The 19952-nt window shown below is 43.4% G+C and overlaps 1 long non-coding RNA gene across 1 annotated transcript; it reads right to left on the bottom strand.

The window, feature by feature from the left end:
- Positions 1-689: 689 nt before the first annotated feature.
- Positions 690-11025, bottom strand: LOC114679628 (uncharacterized). Its single transcript, XR_003731687.2, has 2 exons — positions 7269-11025; positions 690-1380 (listed from the first exon to the last, which is right to left on the bottom strand). It is a non-coding gene; the product is annotated as an uncharacterized LOC114679628 (long non-coding RNA).
- Positions 11026-19952: the final 8927 nt, after the last annotated feature.

Raw genomic sequence — 19952 nt, 5'->3', positions numbered from 1 at the left:
TATCCATTTGGAATTCCTACCAGGTTTCAAGGCAACAACAACAAAAAAAGAGACCAAACTGTCGCCTACAGAGAGACAGAATTCACAGTTGAATGATATGCTTTGGATCTCTGTCCCCACCCAAATCTCATGTTGAAATGTAATCCCCAATGCTGGAGGTGGGGCCTGGTGGGAGGTGATTTGATCATGGGGGCAGTTTCTCATAGTTTAACACATCCCCCCTTGGGTGCTGTTGTCGCGATAGTGAGTTCTCATGAAATCTGGTTGTTTTAAAGTAGGTGGCACCTCCCTTCTCTCTCTCTCTTGCTCCTGCTCCAGCCATGTAAGACATGTCTGGTTCCCCTTAGCCTTCTGCCATGATTGTAAGTTTCCTGAGGCCTCCCCAGTAGCAGAAGCCACTTTGCTTCCAGAACAGCTTACAGCTTGCAGAACTGTGAGCCAATTAAACCTCTTTTCTTTATAAATTACCCAGTCTCAGGTAGTTCTTTATAGCAATGTGAGAGTGGACTAACATAAATGAATAAATGATTAATGAATTAACGAATGCATAAAAGAGGAGATGAGGATGATGTACAGGACTGAATGCTAACAAGCAACAGACTTTCCTCCCAAGGACATGGAAAGGATGTAACTCAATTTACCTCCAAGGGTAAATTACAGAATCCACATGAAATCAACACAATCAGAATTATTCAAAGACACTTTTAATAATATAAATAATTCACATTTTTTGAGCACTTATTTTCCAGAAGACATTGTTCTTTGTGTTTTACAACTATAAGCTCATTTAATCTTTACAATAATGTAAAATAGGTAATATTATAACCCCAATTTACAGATGAGAAACTGAGGCACAGAAACGTCTAAGGCTAGTCTTGTAGTCTTGGTTCGGAGCTCATGCGCTAACACTCCCAGTACTGCTTCATGGTAGTCAGAATGGCACTGAACCCAGAGTATCCCCTGGCTATGATGTTACTGAGGAGGGTGCTGTTTACCTGTGCCCCCACCTCCATCATTCTCTCAAGAGTCAGAGTCTTCCATACCATATGGGGCTGGAGAAGGTCTGAGTTTCAGGCCCCCTGGCTTCTCCAGTTAGAAACCCTGGGGTTCCACACTGTCCTGCACCAACTCTGCCTGGTGCCACCTTCATAACTCTGATGGCCATATGGGGAGTCTGGGACCCAGAGCTTCCTCTCCAGGCACCAGCAGAGGCAAGCCAGAAGCCCTTTGCTTCCCTGCACCACACACAGGCCCAGTCCCCAGCCAAGATCCATACTCCACCACCAGAAGTGCATTCCCTCAAGAACAGGGGTGCCAGGCTTCCTGCAGGATGATCCCATCGGCTCAGAGACCCCAAGTCTTGCATAACAGCTTAGGGGCCTAGAAGAGTAGATAAGAGTTCCTGTTAAGTTAGGGTCTTCATGTTAGTTCCACTACTTAAAACTGACTTCGGGCTGTAATCTCAGCACTTAGGGAAGCCAAGGTGAAAGAATTGCTTGAGGCCAGGAGTTTAAAACCAGCCCGGGCAACACAGCAAGACCCCATCTCTATTAAAAAAAAAAAAAAAAAAAACAACTCTGACTTCAAGTAGGTCACAGGCCTTTCTCTGACTACCAGGACACACTCTCCCAGTGAGACTGGAGAGGACCGAAATATCAGATGAATTCTTCTTTTGTCACACTCTTGTGATTTCAAGCCCACACAATAACCCTAAGAGGTAAATACATTACCATTTTTCATCAACTCTACAATGCACCATTATTTTATATACCACTGAGAAAAGGGAGGGAGAAACTCTAATGCAACTTTGATGTGCAAACAATTGTAACTCTCCCAATTTCAGACGTGTTGTAATATGGGCATGTGCGCTTCCCGGAATGGATGAAATGTGGTGTAAGCCCTATTTTATGGATTAGGAAACTATGACCTTGGTATAGGTTACTGAGTCAAGCTCTTGGGGAAAATAAGGGCAAGTGGTTTTTGAGGTTTTTGCTTTGCCACTAAATCCCACGTCTTCTACCACCTGACTCACCTTCCTTGGGGGTGTGTAAGACAGAAGAAATGGGCAGGCCATCTTTGCAGAGAAACACACACATCAGTGATGGACTATTTATGGGGAATCAGACTTTGCCTTGGGCTGCTTTGGGACCCTGTAATTGCAGTGAATTCAGAGAGCAGATAGAATGGGATTGGCATGCAGCAGGCAAGGCCAGGAAGAGATGATTGAAGAGCAGGGAGGAAAGGCAGGAAGAGCCCTGGGAGGAAAGGGAAGAGGGAAGGTGGAGCCCTGGACCCTGCCCTCAGCTCTCCCATTCATCAACTGGTTGATCCCTTCCCTGAGCCACATTAACAGAAGAGGAGCCAGGCATAGTGGCTCATGCCTGTAATCCCAACAGCTTGGGAGGTTGAGGCAGGAGGATCAGTTGAAGCCACAAGTTTGAGACCTGCCTAGGCAACATGGCAAAATCCCCATCTCTAAAGATACACTTAAAAATGAGCCATGTGTGGTGGCGCACATCTGTAGTCCCAGCTACTCCACCAACTGAGGTGGGAAGGTCACCTGAGCCCAGGAGTTCGAGGCTGCAGTGGGCTATGACAGCACCACTGCACTCCAGGCTAGACGACAGGGCAAGACCTTGTCTCAAAACAAAACAAAACAAAACAACACACAAAAACCAGAAAAAGCCAGGGGAAATCCATTTGAGGAGGATCCTCAGTGAGATGCTGAATAGCAATGCACTGTAAAAATGATAAAGCATTCTGGTTGGGCACGGTGGCTCACTCCTGTAATCCCAGCACTTTGGGAGGCCAAGGTGGGCAGATCACCTGAGGTCAGGAGTTTGAGACCAGCCTGGCCAACATGGCAAAACCCCGTCTCTACTAAAAATACAAACATCAGCTGGGTGCAGTGGCTGGCACCTGTAATCCCAGCTACTTGGGAGGCTGAGGCAGGAGAATTGCTTGAACCCAGGTGGAGGCTGCAGTGAGGCGAGATCACACCACTGCACTCCAGCCTGGGTGACAGAGTGAAACTCCATCTCCAAACAAATAAATAAATAAATAAAAATAAAAAATAAAAGTAAAGATTATAAAGCAGTCAGCAAATTTAAGTTTCCTAAAATAGTAAGTAAAAATACAAAAACCCAAGCAGCATGTGGGACCCATCTCACATGGGACAGCATGCTATCACATTTAAAAGCAACCCCGGCCGGGCGCGGTGGCTCACGCCTGTAATCCCAGCACTTTGGGAGGCCGAGGCGGGCGGATCACAAGGTCAGGAGATCGAGACCACGGTGAAACCCCGTCTCTACTAAAAATACAAAAAATTAGCCGGGCGCAGTTGTGGGCGCCTGTAGTCCCAGCTACTGGGGAGGCTGAGGCAGGAGAATGGCGTGAACCCGGGAGGCGGAGCTTGCAGTGAGCCGAGATCGCGCCACTGCACTCCAGCCTGGGCGACAGAGCCAGACTCCGTCTCAAAAAAAAAAAAAAAAAAAAGCAACCCCAAAATGAACTGGAATGCAAGTTACATCTTTATTTTATTTTTCTATTTTTTGAAATGGAGTCTCACTCTGTCGCCCAGGCTAGAGCGCAGTGGCACGATCTCAGCTCACTGTCACCTCCTGCTTCCCGGTTCAAGCAATTCTCCTCCCTCCGCCTCCTAAGTAGTTGGGACTACAGGCACGCATCACCACATCTGGCTAATTTTTGTATTTTTAGTAGAGACGGGGTTTCACCATGTTGGCCAGGATGGTCTCGATCTCCTGACCTCATGATCTGGCTGCCTCAGCCTCCCAAAGTGCTCAAAGTGCGGGGATTACAGGCGTGAGCCACCGTGCCCGGCCAAACTAAGTCTTTACTCTCATCTTTTGAAAACTGCCAAAAAGAAATCACGTTCTCTTGCTTGTCTTGTGTGACACAAGTTGTATCTCCTGCAACATCAACCGGAAGCTGTGCTGAAACTCCATTCAGGCTCAATCTGTGTCTCCCTCCCTCCCTTCCTTTCTCTCACCTTGAATTCCCAAAACTTAAAAGAAAACCTAACCTAACCTAACCTAATAAAGGCCTTACTCACAATTCCTTGCATTTCAGAATCTACCCTTTTTCTCTTGCAGGCAGATTTTTGCCCTTTTGGAAACAACTCAATTTTTTTTTTTTTTTTTTTTTTTTTTTAGACAGAGTCTTGCTCTGTTGCCCAGGCTGGAGTGCAGTGGCGTGATCTTGGCTCACTGCAATCTCCGCCACCATGCCCAGCTAATTGTTGTATTTTTAGTAGAGATGGGGTTTCACCATGTTGGCCAGGTCAGTCTCGAACTCCTGACCTCAAATGATCCACTCACTTCAGCTTCCCAAACTGTTGGGATTATAGGCATAAGCCACTGCACCCAGTGTCAATCTACATTTTTTTGACCCTTAAAATTTCTTTGATTTCATCCACCATCATAGTTAGCACACCAACCACCCAGGCCCAGAAGCTGCCCGCTAGGCAAGGGTGTGGGGAGCATGTTAATACTTTTTGTTCCTGGCATATAAACATAAGCATCAAGGATCTCTTGACCTGTCACATAGCAGCTGTCAGATTCCTGATTGGGAGGTAAGAATAATGCATGGTCTAAGTTCTCCCAGTGACTGTTTTTAAGCTATTTCTACAGACACGCAAACTTAAGATTTCCCCCCAAACTATCCCTCAAAAAAAGGGAGCTGCCCTATATTCAGGTCCTTACAAAATCTAGCATGTTACAGAAAAAGCTCTCTTGCTATCTTGAACATTAAAATACTATTTTGAGAAGATACATTAGTCTGAAGAAAATCAGTCAATGCCAATTTGGAATGCTTGTAAAGATCTTGATAATCGCATGATAGAAACAATGAAAAAAGAGACAGAAACACTTAATGCTGATTTAGTCCTTTCAGGGAAGGGCCTTACAATTGTGTGGGAAGTTGTGAAAGAAAAAAAAAAAAATACGGCTGGGTGCAGTAGCTCATGCTTGTAATCCCAGCACTTCGGGAGGCCGAGGCCGGTGGATCACCCGAGGTCAGGAGTTCCAGACCAGCCTGACCAACATGGAGAAACCCCACCTATACTAAAAATACAAAATTAGCCAGGCATGGTGGCGCATGCCTGTAATCCCAGCTACTTGGGAGGCTGAGGCGGGAGAATTGCTTGAACCTGGGAAGCAGAGGTTGCGGTGAGCTGAGAACACGCCATTGCATTCCAGCCTGGGGGACAAGAGCGAAACTCCATCTCAAAAAAAAAAAAACAAAAAAAAAACACACACACACACTTTTAAAAGACTATAGTGCTTATGATATAGAAGTCTAAATATGTTTCCACAGGAAGAATCGTTCCCTGTTACTTCTGATGATAGTATCATGTATAGTTTCAAAAGATGTGGCCTCTCAACCAATGTGCACTGAGGTGTGAAACTGTTAGAGGACTCCAGGGAATGAGGATGAAGATGCTGATGTTAGCCAGGCACCATGGCCTGTGCCTGGAATCCCAACACTTTGGGAGACCCAGGAGAATCGCTTGAGGCCAGGAGTTCAAGACCAGCCTAACTAACATGGTGAAACCCCATCTCTACTAAAAAATAAAAAAATTAGCAGGGCATGGTGGCATGTGCTGGTAATCCCAGTTACTTGGGAGGCTGAGGCCAGAGAATAGCTTGAACCCAGGAGGTGGAGGTTGTAGTGGGCCAAGATCGCACTGCTATACTCCAGCCTGGGCAACAGAGTGAGACTCCATCTCAAAAAAAAGAAAAAGAAAAGAAAAAAACAGTTTTGCTGGTTGCAGTTCCTCATGCCTATAATCCCAACACTTTGGGAGGCCAAGGCGAGCAGATCACCTGAGGTCAGGAGTTCAAGACTAGCCTGGTCAACATGGTGAAGTCCCGTCTCTACTAAAAATACAAAAATTAGCCAGGCGTGGTGGCACACACCTGTAATCCCAGCTACTCGGGAGGCTGAGGCAGGAGAATCGCTTGAGCCTGGTAGGTGGAGGTTGCAGTGAGCTGAGATCACGCCATTGCACTCTAGCCTGCCAATATACTTATATATATGGAAAATCTCTGATTTGGCAATTTGGCAACATTTCTGCTCCACTTAGAATTCTCCAGCCTGGGCGACAGAGTGAGACTCCGTCTCAAAAAAACAAAACAAAACCAAAAAAAACCCAAGAATTTTCTGAAGACTTTTTGGTTAGAGAGAACAGTTGACTGCAAATTATCCACTGCTATAGTTGTGTGATGCTTTGATTTTTCAAAGTGCTTGTCTGTCCGTCATATTTGATCCCCATCCCCAACAACCCTGCATGGTAAACAGGACACTTGCTCCAGTTTACAGGTCAGAGGAAGATTAAGTTTAGAAAAAAAAAAAACTAACAAATATTTGTGTGGCTGTCACAGTTGTTTGGTTCCATGGGGTGGGCACGTTTTAGTGAGAACTCTTCTATTGCAAATTTAGGAAAAACCAGCTCAAACTAGATCATACGAACAAACCAACCAAAAAAAAGGAGGCCGGGGAAATTCATTGGTTCATATAATAAGTTCAAGAGGTGGATTGAGGGGACCTCAAACAATATCATATTCTCTCCCTGTCTCCTGTGTGGGTGACATTCTCAGGTAGGCTGCCCCCAAGATGTGGCAAAGAGACAAAGATGATCACCACCCCCAGGACTGGATCCTGCCAACTTTGCAGCCTGGTGGCTGTTTTGGTTTGTATGTTTGTTTGTTTTTGAGATGGAGTCTGGTTCTGTCACCCAGGCTGGAGTACAGTGGCGTAATCTCGGCTCACTGCAACCTCCGCCTCCCAGGTTTAAGGGATTCTCCTGCCTCAGCCTCCCAAGTAGCTGGGACTATAGGTGCACAACACCACACCCGGCTAATTTTTGTATTTTTGGTAGAGAGGGGGTTTCACCATGTTGGCCACGTTAGTCTCAAACTCCTGACCTCAGGTGATCCGCCCTCCTCAGCCTCCTAAAGTGCTGGGATTACAGGCGTGAGCCACCGTGTCCGGCCCACCCACCAGTTTTTTAAAGGTCTGGTGCTGGGACTCTCTGGCCTGGCCCAAGTCTGGTTCTCGGCCCTGAACCAACCAGGCGGCTCTGCCTTGTGTCACAGGCTCACCGCTGGCGCTGGGAGTGTGGTCCTTCCCCTCAGCACAGGGAAAGGCTTGGTTTCTCAGAGGAAAACCAGGTGTTGTAACTAGCAGGAGGAGGAATGGATGCTGGATAGGCAGAAACTGCAGATGTCCATTACAGTCACCATGCTCACCATTCAGCTGAAGCAGAGCAGCGCTGTCCTGGGTCCTATAACCAGATCGCAGACTCCAGATCTCGTGGCCCATTTCCATATGGGTGGAGAGAAATTCATTGACATGACTTAAAATGGCTGAACTGATAGCAAAACCCAGTCCATCAGCTCTCTGGCTTTAAACTCACACTTATTGTCAGAATCCCAGCTTGCCCCTATCCTACCATGCCTCGCATTTCTGGCAAATCACCTACCACCTCCCCTGTAAAGCAACACCTTTCATTTAGAAAGAACATATTCCCAGGCATACAGTAAGTCAATGGTCAAGCCTCCCTGTGTTCTTCCTTTAGATTTGCTGAGAGGCAAAGGGAAAGCCATCCAGGGCCCAGCCTCTATTTCTCCTTCTCAGGTTACCCCAACTAAGGTACTTTCATAGTTCCCCCTACTTCCCTCTTTCTTTCCATTGCCCCGCTCTTGAGTGTCTATCTATCTGTCCAGTTCTGATTGATTGAAGAGGCTGCTCTGTCCATGTTCTTACACATATAACAGTGCCAAGACTGTGCCAGATTTCTTTTTCCTCCCCCAGAGTCCAGCACTCTGCCTGTAGGCCACTTTCAATAAATGGTTCTAACTTGCACCAGCCCCACTTTTGGGGTGACTTGAGGGTTAATAGGCACAATGTAAGATAGACATTAGTCATTTCTATTTCTAGACTTTCTGATAACAGGTTGTTCCAGAGTGGACGGGAGCAGTTCCAGAGGCATTGCATAGGATGCAAATCTGTTTTCGGGCTATTTTCTTAATCAAAGCATCATTTGGTTGCTTTATGGTATTTTTTTAAAAGTAATTTCTCTGGATGGTGTCCTTCTTTAGCCTAGCTCTTCCCAGTAAAAAGCTCTTCTTTTGTATATCTACATTCTTTCTAGAGATGGATATTGATGAAATGATACATTTCATTTCTCTCAAATGTTTAAAGGGCCGGGCACGGTGGCTCACGCCTGTAATTCCAGCACTTTGGGAGACCGAGGCAGGCGGATCATGAGGTCAGGAGTTCAAGACCAGCCTGGCCAATATGGTGAAACCCTGTTTCTACTAAAAAACACAAAAATTAGCCGAGTGTGGCAGCACACGCCTGTAGTCCCACCTACTCAGGAGGCTGAGGCAGAAGAATTGCTTGAACCTGGTGGGCAGAGGTTGCACTGAACTGAGATCACGCCACTGTACTCGGGTCTGGGTGACAGAATGAGACTCTGTCTAAAAAAAAAAAAAAGAGAGAAAGAAAGAAAGAGAGACAGAAAGAAAAAGAAAGAAAGAAAGAAAGAAAGAAAGAAAGAAAGAAAGAAAGAAAGAAAGAAAGAGAAAGAAAGAAAGAAAGAACATGTTTAAAGGGGGAATTAATGTTTTCTGAAGCTCTGCATGAGTTTTCAAAAATCCGTAGGATGGTGCATTTTTAATAACTCCAACTAATTACACCTTTTAAGATTAGGCTGAAACCTTTACGTTGAGCACCATTGAAAACTACCAATAAAACCAATTTATTATGAACAGAACATGGTTTCAATAGGAAAATACCTACAGGAGACAGCCATTTGTACAAGAAAGATTTTCCCCTGTTCAAGTTTGAGGAGATCTACAGTAAATCCATCCAACAAAGGAATGTTCTTTGTAAGTGTTAAAATGATGTGCACAGCTTTCTTCTTTGCTGAGAACAGTGGGCTGAATTAATGTAGTATTTGTTTTCTACCCAGTAAATTATGATGGTAATGAGGAAGGGGAGGGCCGTGTGGAGGATGACAGCTCTGGAGACCCAGAAAGGCATTCATTTACCAGGTTTCACTTTTATTACCTATTCCCCAGTGTCTTGGATCTAAAAAAATAGATGCCCTATCTATTTTTGGCATGCCCTAAGCAGCAAAATATGTTTGTCTTAGATGATAGAATCATAAGGTAGAAAAAGATCCAATGAATTATCCAGTTTAACCCTACCTGTATTAGTCCATTTTCACCTGCTATGAAGCAATACCTGAGACTGGGTAATTTATAAAGAAAAGCGGTTTAATTGACTCACAGTTCCACAGGGCTGGGGAGGCTTCAGGAAACTTACAATCATGGCAGAAGGGAAAGCAAGCACGTCCTTTTTCACAAGGTGGCAGGAGAGAGTAGCACCAGCAGGTGAAATGCCAGATGCTTATAAAACCATAAAATCCCGTGAGAACTCACTTCCTATCACAAGACCAGCATGGAGGTAACCACCCCCACGATTCAATTACCTCCCACGACATGGGGGTTATGGGAACTACAATTCAAGATGTGATTTGGGTGGGGACACAGCCAAACCATATCACCACCCAAGGTCCATTTTACAGATAAATAAACCGAGAGTCAGAGACGGCCAGAGATTTCTTCCCGTAGAAAGTGGCAGCATCGCCGGGCGCGGTGGCTCAAGCCTGTAATCCCAGCACTTTGGGAGGCCGAGGCGGGCGGATCACAAGGTCAGGAGATCGAGACCACAGTGAAACCCCGTCTCTACTAAAAATACAAAAAATTAGCCGGGCGCGGTGGCGGGCGCCTGTAGTCCTAGCTACTCAGGAGGCTGAGGCAGGAGAATGGCGTGAACCCAGGAGGCGGAGCTTGCAGTGAGCCGAGATCGCGCCACTGCACTCCAGCCTGGGCAACAGCGTGAGACTCGGTCTCAAAAAAAAAAAAAAAAAAAAAAAAAAAAAAAAAAAAAAGAAAGTGGCAGCATCAAGGCTTCCAAATCTCTAGTCAGTGTTCTTTCTACACCAAGCACTCATTTGTTCTCACTCACCATGACTGTCATTCATTTTGGATAGCCAAGGCCGACAAAACCCTAAATACTGGTGCCAAACCAAATGTACATGTTCTTAAAACATCTCACATAAAGCCATATTTAATATCAGAACTTGTCCAGACTTTTAAAAATGCAGTGAATCATATATTGGAAATGAGAGGGGCATAGATTGGACTACATTGTGATGTCCTCAGAGACAGGAGTCTACTTAATGCAAGGCTAGGCAGTGGCGGACCCGAGGGCCCAAGGGCAGTAATGTCCCGGGGGAAATGCCTCCAGGAAGTCTCCTCTGCCTCCTGCTCATTCTTCTTCCTCCCCTCTTTCTCCATCACCTCCTCTACTGCCTCTCTTCAGCTCCATTGTATCCTGGCACTGAGGACAGAGGCGGTAAGGATTTTCATATGACATTCATATCATTTTCTTTCAGCTTAGGTACTCATTGAGGAAAAAGAATTAGTAAAATCCATTGAACATGTGGAAAATTTTCAACTTTAGTGCAGACCTGGGTGAGAATCTTCCCTCAGCCATTAAAATATATAGGTCCTTCCCCTTTCTATCTTTCTTCCTTCCTTGCTTCCCCTTCCTTCCTTGCTTCCCTTTCCTTCCTCCTTCCTCCCTCCCTTCCTTCCTTCCTTCCTTCCTTTCCTTCCTTCCTTCCTTCCCTTCCCTTTCTCCCTCTTTCCTTCCTTCTTTCCTTCCCTCCTTCCTTTCTTTCTTCTTTCCTTCCTTTCTCCCTTTCTTTCAGAGATGGGCATCTCACTTTGTTGCTCAGGCTCGCATTGAACTTCTGTCCTCAAGTGACCCTCCCACCTGCGCCTCCCAAAGTTTTGGGATTACAAACATGAGCCACTGCACCCAGCCTCACACACATCTTTAGAAAATATATTACTCTGTCAAGACCAGCCTGGCCAATATGGTGAAACCCTGTCTCTACTAAAAATACAAAAATTAGTCAGGCAGTAGTGGCACGTACCTGTAATCCCAGCTACTCGGGAGGCTGAGGCCAGAGAATCGCCTGAGCCTGGGAGATGGAGGTTGCAGTGAGCCGAGATCGTGCTACCGCACTCCAGTCTGGGCGACAGAGTAAGACCCTGTCTCAAAAAAAAAAAAAAAAAGAAAGAAAATATATTACTCTGCAACTTACTGTCATTTTAATATAAACATCTTTCCAGATCAGTATGCAATAACCATCTCTCAATCTAAATTATTTTTAATGTGTTAGATATCCTGCATATAGATATACATTATCAGCTCAACTACTCCCCTATTTATGAATGTAGTTGGGCTTGCTATTGCAAACAATGCAGTAATAATGTGCCTAGCCCTGCGTCTGCCACATAGTAAGTCCAAATGTTAGGTTTCCTATCTTCCTTAGCTATTTTGCTGCCTTCATAGTGAGAAAGGGAATTAGAATGGACACTGAGGTTAGCAACTCCAAATACCCCACTACTAATTATTTTGTACATCTCTCCTTGCTGAGTCTGGAAGTTTTCCTTGGTTTCTGAATTTGCATTTGGCACTAGTCCTTTCCCTACTTTATTTCAAAGGCAGAGATCTCAAAATGTTACATCTGTCTGGAGTAGCTCTAACAGCAGTTTAAAAATGCTCCAGAACGGGACAGGTGGAGCAGCATCAAGCTGTGAAAGCATTTCGAGCAAGGAAAACACCATGCAATTCTGGATTAAACTCCAGCTCTAACTAAGGTGACCATTGTTTCTATTTTGAAAGGGTGGTGAGGAAAAGCAAATCAAAGCCCTAGAAATGAAAAGATCCTGAATTATCAATCCAACGACCAGAGAAGCATGGAGGTTTCCTTTTCTAAAGCATAGGAAATACACTCGTCTTATAATTTTATGAGTCTCCTTTCAATCTATATAAATGATTCCTCTTTTTTGAATGTCTATTTGTTGCCACATATGGTCTACAATTGTAGTTACTCCGTTGAAATCCTTAACTATCCTAGCCCAAGAGTGTGAACTTCAGAATACACAGAAATCTGAATTCATACCTTGGCTACGGCTCTTATTTACTAGTGATTGATACCCAGAGAAATGCTCAGTCTCTCTGGGTCTTCACTTCCTCATCTGTATAGTGGGGATAACTTGTTAGATCTGGCATGGGCTGCTATCAAAGGGTTAAATCAAAGTAATGGATGGCAAGTATGTGATACATAGTGAGTGCTCAATAACAGTGCTCTTCAGTCTAGGCCGGCAACTAAATGGAAACACTGGGCCTAGTGTATTAAATAGTGTATAACGTGCCCTATCATATAGCTTACAGTGTATTTGCTGTTCATTGATTTCCATGGAATTGCCAGGAGAAGTTAATCCTTTGAGAGCACTCCAGAGCTAACTAAGCTGACATTGGCCTCACATCCAAGGAAACCTAAGTTATAGAACGAAGAACTCACCCAAAACTTAAGCACTGGCATTTCTTGGGATGTCTGCTTGAGGCTGAAGCCTATGGGTGAGTTTTGGACAGTTCCACAACAGCCCTGCTTGTTCCCATTGTGAAACATATTAAATAATAATTAAGCCAGGCATGGTGGCTCACAACTGTAATCCCAGCACTTTGGGAGCCCGAGGCAGTCAGATCACCTGAGGTCAGGAGTCTAAGACTAGCCTGGCCAACATGGTGAAACCCCATATCTACTAAAAATACAAAAATTAGCTGGGCATGGTGGCGGACACCTATAATCCCAACTACTCAGAAGGCTGAGGCAGGAGAATCACTTGAACCCAGGAGGCAGAGGTTGCAGTGAGCCAAGATCGCACCATTGCCTTCCAGCCTGGGTGACAAGAGTGAAACACTGTCTCAAAAAAATAATAATAATTAGCAATAAGGTAATGAGGAAAGTGACAGTTCTAACAAATCTTTTAAAACCTTGTTCTGTCTTTCCCAGCTGATTGGGGTCTAATATGGTCTCCTAAGTTTTATGAGAGAAAGAAACCTTCTTTAAAAAACAGGAGGAGGAAAGGCAAATGGAGATAATTAACATATAAGATGCTGGAACAGGAAGCAAATTCTTCAAGCAGTGATGTATTTGGGGATGATGGTAGTAGACTACTGATGCTCTCATTTAGTTGGTAAATGTTGAAGACTTACCTCCTCTTTCCCAAAGAAAGAGAATTTACTACATGTAGAACACACAAAGCCAGGGCATCCTGGGCATGAAGGAATGCTGCAATTTACCTGATCAGCTTCATGGAGCCTTTTAGTGACCCTGAGCTCATTCCTTCCTGAGGTTCTCTCTCTTCCAAAAATGAGCCCTATTGCCTATTCCAACCTAAATCAAATACTCTTAGTTCCTATTTGTTAGTTTCCAGGTCCTTCAACAAGCTAGTTTCTCCCCTCTGGGCCTACGTCAGTTATTAATGTTCCTAAAAAGTGAGACTCAGGGGCCGGGTGCAGTGGCTCACACTTATAATCCCAGCACTTTGGGAGGCTGAGGTGGGTGGATCGCTTGAGCCCAGGAGTTCAAGACCAGTTTGGGCAACATGGCAAAACCCTATCTCTAAATAAATAAATAAATAAATAAATAAATAAAAATACAAAACTAGCTGGTATTGGTGATGCAAATCTATAGTCCCAGCTACCCAGGAGGCTGAAGTGGGAGGATCACTTGAGCACAGGAGGTAGAGGCTGCAGTGAACCCAGACTGACCCACTGCACTCCAGTCTGGATGATAGAGAGAGACGCTGTCTCAAAAATAAATAAATAAATAAAAATAAATTAAAAAAAAAAAGAAGTGGGATTTACTCCTTTTGCAATGATTTGCTAGTATCCACCATGAAGCATAGTTTTATTCATAAATGTCTGCATTTCAGATTACAGAGAAAAAATTGGAAACCATCCAAAAATGGAAGAGAACTGAATAAATAATGATATAGCCACATGATGCAGTATTTGCAGCCATTATAAGATGTTTTAAAGAAAAAAAGTTTATAAACATGGAAAAGTTTTCTAAAGGCATGATACAAAATTATATACATATTATATAAACATTTCACAGAAAAAAAGATGGAGATACAACAAAATGATAAAAGTACTACATTTAGTGGCACTTTCCTGTTTGTTTTTCTATGCCTTCTAAATTTTCTATAATGTGCATTTACTACTCATTAGAGTGGAAATTAAAATAAAGGAAGGGAGAGTGTTTGCTGAATGCAGGGCTTTAATCAGGGTCTTTCTTACCAGTAGAATGAAGCAGCCCCACCACGACCTTTATTTTAAACAGTATATTAGCAATTACTGAGTCTGTTTGTTTCTTACTAATGTGGCCCTAAGTCCATTACCTTTTTTTGGCTGCTATCTCTATACTCAGCTTATAGTCCACCAAAACCTTTTTTGTAAAACCAAGAATTCTAGACTTTATCTCTCCATTATTTTGTACCAATGGTTTGGAAAGACAAGTGACAGTTCATTTTCCTAGGTTTAGCCCATTGTCCAAATTTGTTAGGATCCCTTTTGGTACCAACTTTGTCTTCTCATACAAGAGCTACTTCTTCCAGTGGTAGGTCATTTGCAAATTTTCTTAACCTGCCCCCAGTATCCTCAAACCAGAAATTTGTTAAAATGCCACATAAGGTAAAATGAGGACAGAAACTGTGATTTCACACCAGCACAGATCCATCAATGAGCAACCTTTGAAAACAGCTTTGGAAGGGTTAGACACCCACTTCATTAAACCCCTACCCAACCCTCATCTCTCCCTCTTATCCAAAGATTTTATAAGAAATTGTTCGATGACTCTTTGGAACCAACACATAAACATTCCTGGATAAAGATGTTGTAAGATTCTCATACAGCCTGTGGATTTTCTTATTTTTGACTAAGGGATACTTGTTTTCTGCTATTCTATGGGAAATAGCATAAAATCAGTAGTAAAGATAAGAAAAGATTCAGTATCTCTAGATTAATGCATATCACATTGACCAAACCAGAAAGTTTGCTGCATTTAAATTGTCTTAGGGCCAGGCATGGTGGCTTCCACCTGTAATCTCAGCACTGTGGGAGGCCGAGGCAGGCGGATCACCTGAGGTCAGGAGTTTGAGACCAGTCTGACCAACACAGTGAAACCCTGTCTCTACTAAAATCACAAAAACTTAGCCGGGTGTGGTGGCAGGTGCCTGTAATCCCAGCTACTCGGGACACTGAGAAACGAGAATCGCTTGTACCCAGGATGTGGAGGTTGCAGTGAGCCAAAATTGCACCACTGCACTCCAGCCTGGGCAACATAGCAAGACTCTATCTCAAAAAAAAAAAATTGTCTTAGAAAATGTCTAAAGATAAAAATGTGTTAGAGGTCATATGGTATAAATTCCACTGTTATCTAGAGGAAATTATAATACATTGGAAGTTACCTTAAAGGATTCTTATCTACAAGTTACAAGGATAAATACTAGAGCACCTTTTCATAGGTCACATAGCTTGGCAAAGGTACTGATTTGCCAGTGATCAGCTGCGTGACTTTGAAAAAGCCACTTGGACCCCCCGCCCCCACAGCAAGCTTCTTTCAATTGTGAAAATGGAGATGAAACCTAGCCTTAGGGGATGTACTAAAGACAGAATTAGGCAATTAATAATTGTTAACATATATTAAGGTGCTGTGTGCCACACTCCAGTACTTTGCACGGTTCACATCATTTAGTCCTCACATGACCCTAGGAAGCGGTACGATGACCATCCCTATATACTTGACATGCTAAGATATAAAGTAACTGGCCTGATCCACACAGAAAGTGTGGCCCTGGCATTTGAAGCCCGACTCCAGAGCCTGCACTCTTAGGACTACATCTACTGAGTGAATATTTATTTTTGCCTCCCAGCATCCATTCTTCTATCTTTTGGTAACAGACCCTTAAATTCTTAGACTCCCCCTATCTGTGTCTAATCCTGGTAAGACTAACAATCAGGATGTCCATCTCTCTAGCCATGACAAAAGCCAGGCTGGATTTCCCTCATGACATTATACATGGAGAGACCTGATTCCTTCCCTTAGGAATGCCTTGAAAGCCTACTTGGGGAGGCCACAGTGGCCCACACCAGTAACCCAGCACACTGGGAGGCCGAGGCAGGAGGATCACTCGAGCCCAGGAGTTTGAGAACAACTGGGCCACATGGTGAGACTCAGTCTCTACAAGAAATACAATAATTAGGCCAGGCACGGTGGAACACCTGAGGTCAGGAGTTCAAGACCAGGCTGGCCAACATGGCAAAATCCCATCTCTACTAAAAATACAAAAATTAGCAGGCCATGGTGGTGCACACTTGTAGTCCCAGCTACTTGGGAGGCTGAGGCAGAAGAATCACTTGAACTTGGGAGGCGGAAGTTGCAGTGAGCCAAGATTGGTGCCACTGCACTCCAGCCTGGGCAACAGAGAGAGGTTCTATCTTAAAAAAAAAAAAAAAAATTATATATATATATTAGCTGAGCACTGTGGTACATGCTTGTAAGTCCCAGCTACTCGACAGGCTAAGGTGAGAGGATCACTTGAGCCCAAGGTTAAGGTGGCAGTGAGCCATGTTTGTGCCACTGCATTCTGCCTGGACAAGAGAGCGAGACTGTCTCAAAGTAAAAAGACTATTTGGCCTGCTGCCTGGATCCAAAGAGCTACCTGTGGTTACCATCCCATTAAACCCACTTTTTTCCTAAGTTAGCTAGAGATCGTTTCTTTTGCTCAAAACTGAAGAATTGATATGTCGAAACCACGACACACTGTAATGCGTATCATGTGTGAGCAGTGGAGGATTACCAATGACTATCAGCCTCAGTTTTCTCATCTGTAAATAGAGATAATAACAGTACCCAAACTGCCCACAATTGTTATGATTAAATAAGACAATGCCTGTGAGGTGCTACCGCAGCATTTGGTATGCAGAAAATACTCCATGACACTTACTATTGCTAAGTGCTCAGTTATTTTTTAGAAAAAGGGCACTTGAGCAATTATTCCTAACAGGTGAAACAAATCTCTGAAATGAAAATAATTATGGCCAAAGACTCCATTTTCCCACAGGTAAAGTTCGAATGATTATTATGCAGGTTGCCCACAGTTGTTACGTAATTGGACTCCAACCTGAACTTTCCAAGGAATTATTTGTCCAGGGGCATATAATTCCTCCCACTACAAATCACTAAGATTGAACAGCTGCTGTTTAATGAAAGAACACCTCAGCACTCAATACAACTAACTTGGTCCTGACACTCCTAAAACTTGAGTTAAGAGGGTGGACGATCCAAATGAACTGACAGGCAGTTTTGCTTTTTTTTTTTTTTTTCCAAGGACAGTTATAAAATAATATTAACACATTACTTAAGATCTCTAACTGTGAATGTGTCCTGGCTCAGACAGCATTTCAGATTGAGACGGCTACTCCTGCTGTACCCATTTCTCCTCTCAATACTGGGTTTACACCTTCTTCCTTTTCATCTTTTCCTTCCTAACTCCACTCCACAATGATCATTAATTTGTCTCATGCCTGCTTGAACATTACGTATAAGGCTTAACTATAGAGTAGAAAGTCATCAGGAAAACATTTTAGCAAAATGAGCAAGACAAAAACCCAAAGACTATACGCAGTCCAGGATAGACCTTCAGAATCTGTTTATTCCACAACTGCTAAAGCACCATGTGAATTGGAACACCCGTTTTGGCACTGCCATCTGAGCCAAAAGTGCCTTCCTTAAAATCCCCACTGTGGGGTTCAGTTGGCAGGTGCTGTCATGGATCGAGGAAAGGGAGGAAACTCAGTCCTCACAGCAGTGATGCACGGTAGGGGGTGAGGGGCAGAGATGGAGCAAAGGAGCCAGCCACATGGTCAGGAGGTTGGTTAATCACAGGGATAATGAACAAATAAGCCAATGTATTGAAGACTTTGGAAGTCCAGTTTTTAAATGTAGGGTGGAGAAGATACAATTGTGGAAAGGGAGAAGACTAGAATAAACTCTGTGGAGTAGATGTGAAATAGGGTATCAGTGTGTACTTGTTTTTAATATATATATGGATGGATGAGGTAACAAGCATAGAAGCATATATTTCCAAATGTGTCCACTGGGAGAACGCACAGTGCCAATGCTAGTACAGGGGCAATGAGCACAGCCTTAGCATCCGGATCTTGGTTTTAAATACCATTCTCCACTAATATGAACCAGGACTCTTTGGAGAAATGGCTGATGTCAGGACTGGGGTAGGGAAAATAAAAGATGAGCCTGGAACATCTTGTGGTGCCAGAAAGCAAGGAAGTACTCAACGAACCATGGGGATGTATTCAAAGGACACAGAGCTAGCTGGGAAGTGTTCCCACTACTCAAATCTTCCACAATGGCAGCATCAGAATAAATCATAACTTACAGACGATGAAACAGGAACCCATGTTCTATACTGATATGAATATTGAATAAACGGGGAAGAAGAGGCCCCATTTCTACAAAAAATTTAAAAATAATCTGGGTGTGGTGATGCATGCCTGTAGTCCCAGCTAACTCCAAAAGCTGAGGGGAGAACGACTTGAGCCCAGGAGTTTCAGGCTGCAGTGAGCTATGATCTCACCACTGCACTGTAGCCTGGGCAACAGAGCAAGACACTGTCTCAAAAGAAAAGAAAAGAAAACCACCATTTGGCAATAATTGATCCACACAAGGATCATCAATGGATGCGAAAAGTAAAGGGTAAAATTTTGAGAAATAGGATATTGACAGTCTCAAAATAGCTACCCACAAAATACCTAATTCCTCATTAATTAATAAGTACCTGTAATAAATATTTCACTGTGGATACATATGTCAAAACATAATGTTGTACTTTTAAAATTTATACCAAAAAACAAATATAAGTGCAGAAAATATTAACTTAACGGTGGAGAAATCTTGAAAACAACTGTTAAAAATTGTTAAAAATTAACATCACCAGTAATGGAAAAAATTGACATGATGTGCCTCCTGATATAATGCAGAGAAGAAGACAGCATCACCTCTCTGGTATTCCTGCCAAAAATTCACAACTTGAATCTAATCATGAGGAAATATCAGACAAATCCAAAGTGCACATCATTCTACAAAGTACCCGGCCTGCATTCTTCAAAAATGTCAAGGTCACAAAAAAGGAAAAACCAAGGAACCGCTCCAGATTGAGGCAGACTAAAGGGAAAACATAGCTAAATGCATGCTTCACCCTGAATTGGACCCTGGACCAAAAAAGGAAAGGGTTACTATAAGGATATTTTTGGAGTAAATGGCAACATTCAAATGGGGTTCGTGGATCAAACGGTAGAATTTTATCAATGCTGGTTTCCTGATTTTAAGTACTGTGGTTCTGTAAGAGTGTCCTTGTTTTTAAAAAGTATACACTTAAGTATTTAGGACTAATGGGACATCACAATTGCAACTTAGTAACAAACAGTTCAAAAAATAATGTGAATACATAGCTAGAGAGTGGTATGGAAAATATTGCAGGATGTTAACAATAGAAGAATCTAGGGGAAGGATATACAGGATCTTTTGAACTATTCTAACTTTTCTGTAAGTTTAAAATTATTTCAAAATAGTTAACAAATAAGACAAGTAGTCTTTGAGCTGTTAGGAATTTGTCACACTGAGATTTTTGTTGTTTTTGAGACAGGGTCTCACTCTGTCACCCAGGCTGGAGTGCAGTGGCACGATCATTATTAGCTCACTGAAGCCTCAATCTCATGGAATCCTCCTGCCTCAGCCTCCTGAGTAACTGCGACTACAGGCATGAGTCGCCACACCTGGCTAATTTTTCTGATTTTTAATAGAGATGAGTTCTCACTATGTTGCCCAGGTTGGTCTCGATCTCCTAAGCTCAAGCAATCCTCCTGCCTTAGCCTCCCAAGGTGCTGGGATTACAGGTGTGAATCATTGTGCTGGGCCT

Source organism: Macaca mulatta, chromosome 7, assembly GCF_049350105.2.
Source record: "Macaca mulatta isolate MMU2019108-1 chromosome 7, T2T-MMU8v2.0, whole genome shotgun sequence".
NCBI lineage: Eukaryota > Metazoa > Chordata > Mammalia > Primates > Cercopithecidae > Macaca > Macaca mulatta.
Note: the sequence above shows the minus strand (reverse complement) of the source record. Positions and strands in the feature narration are given on the sequence as shown.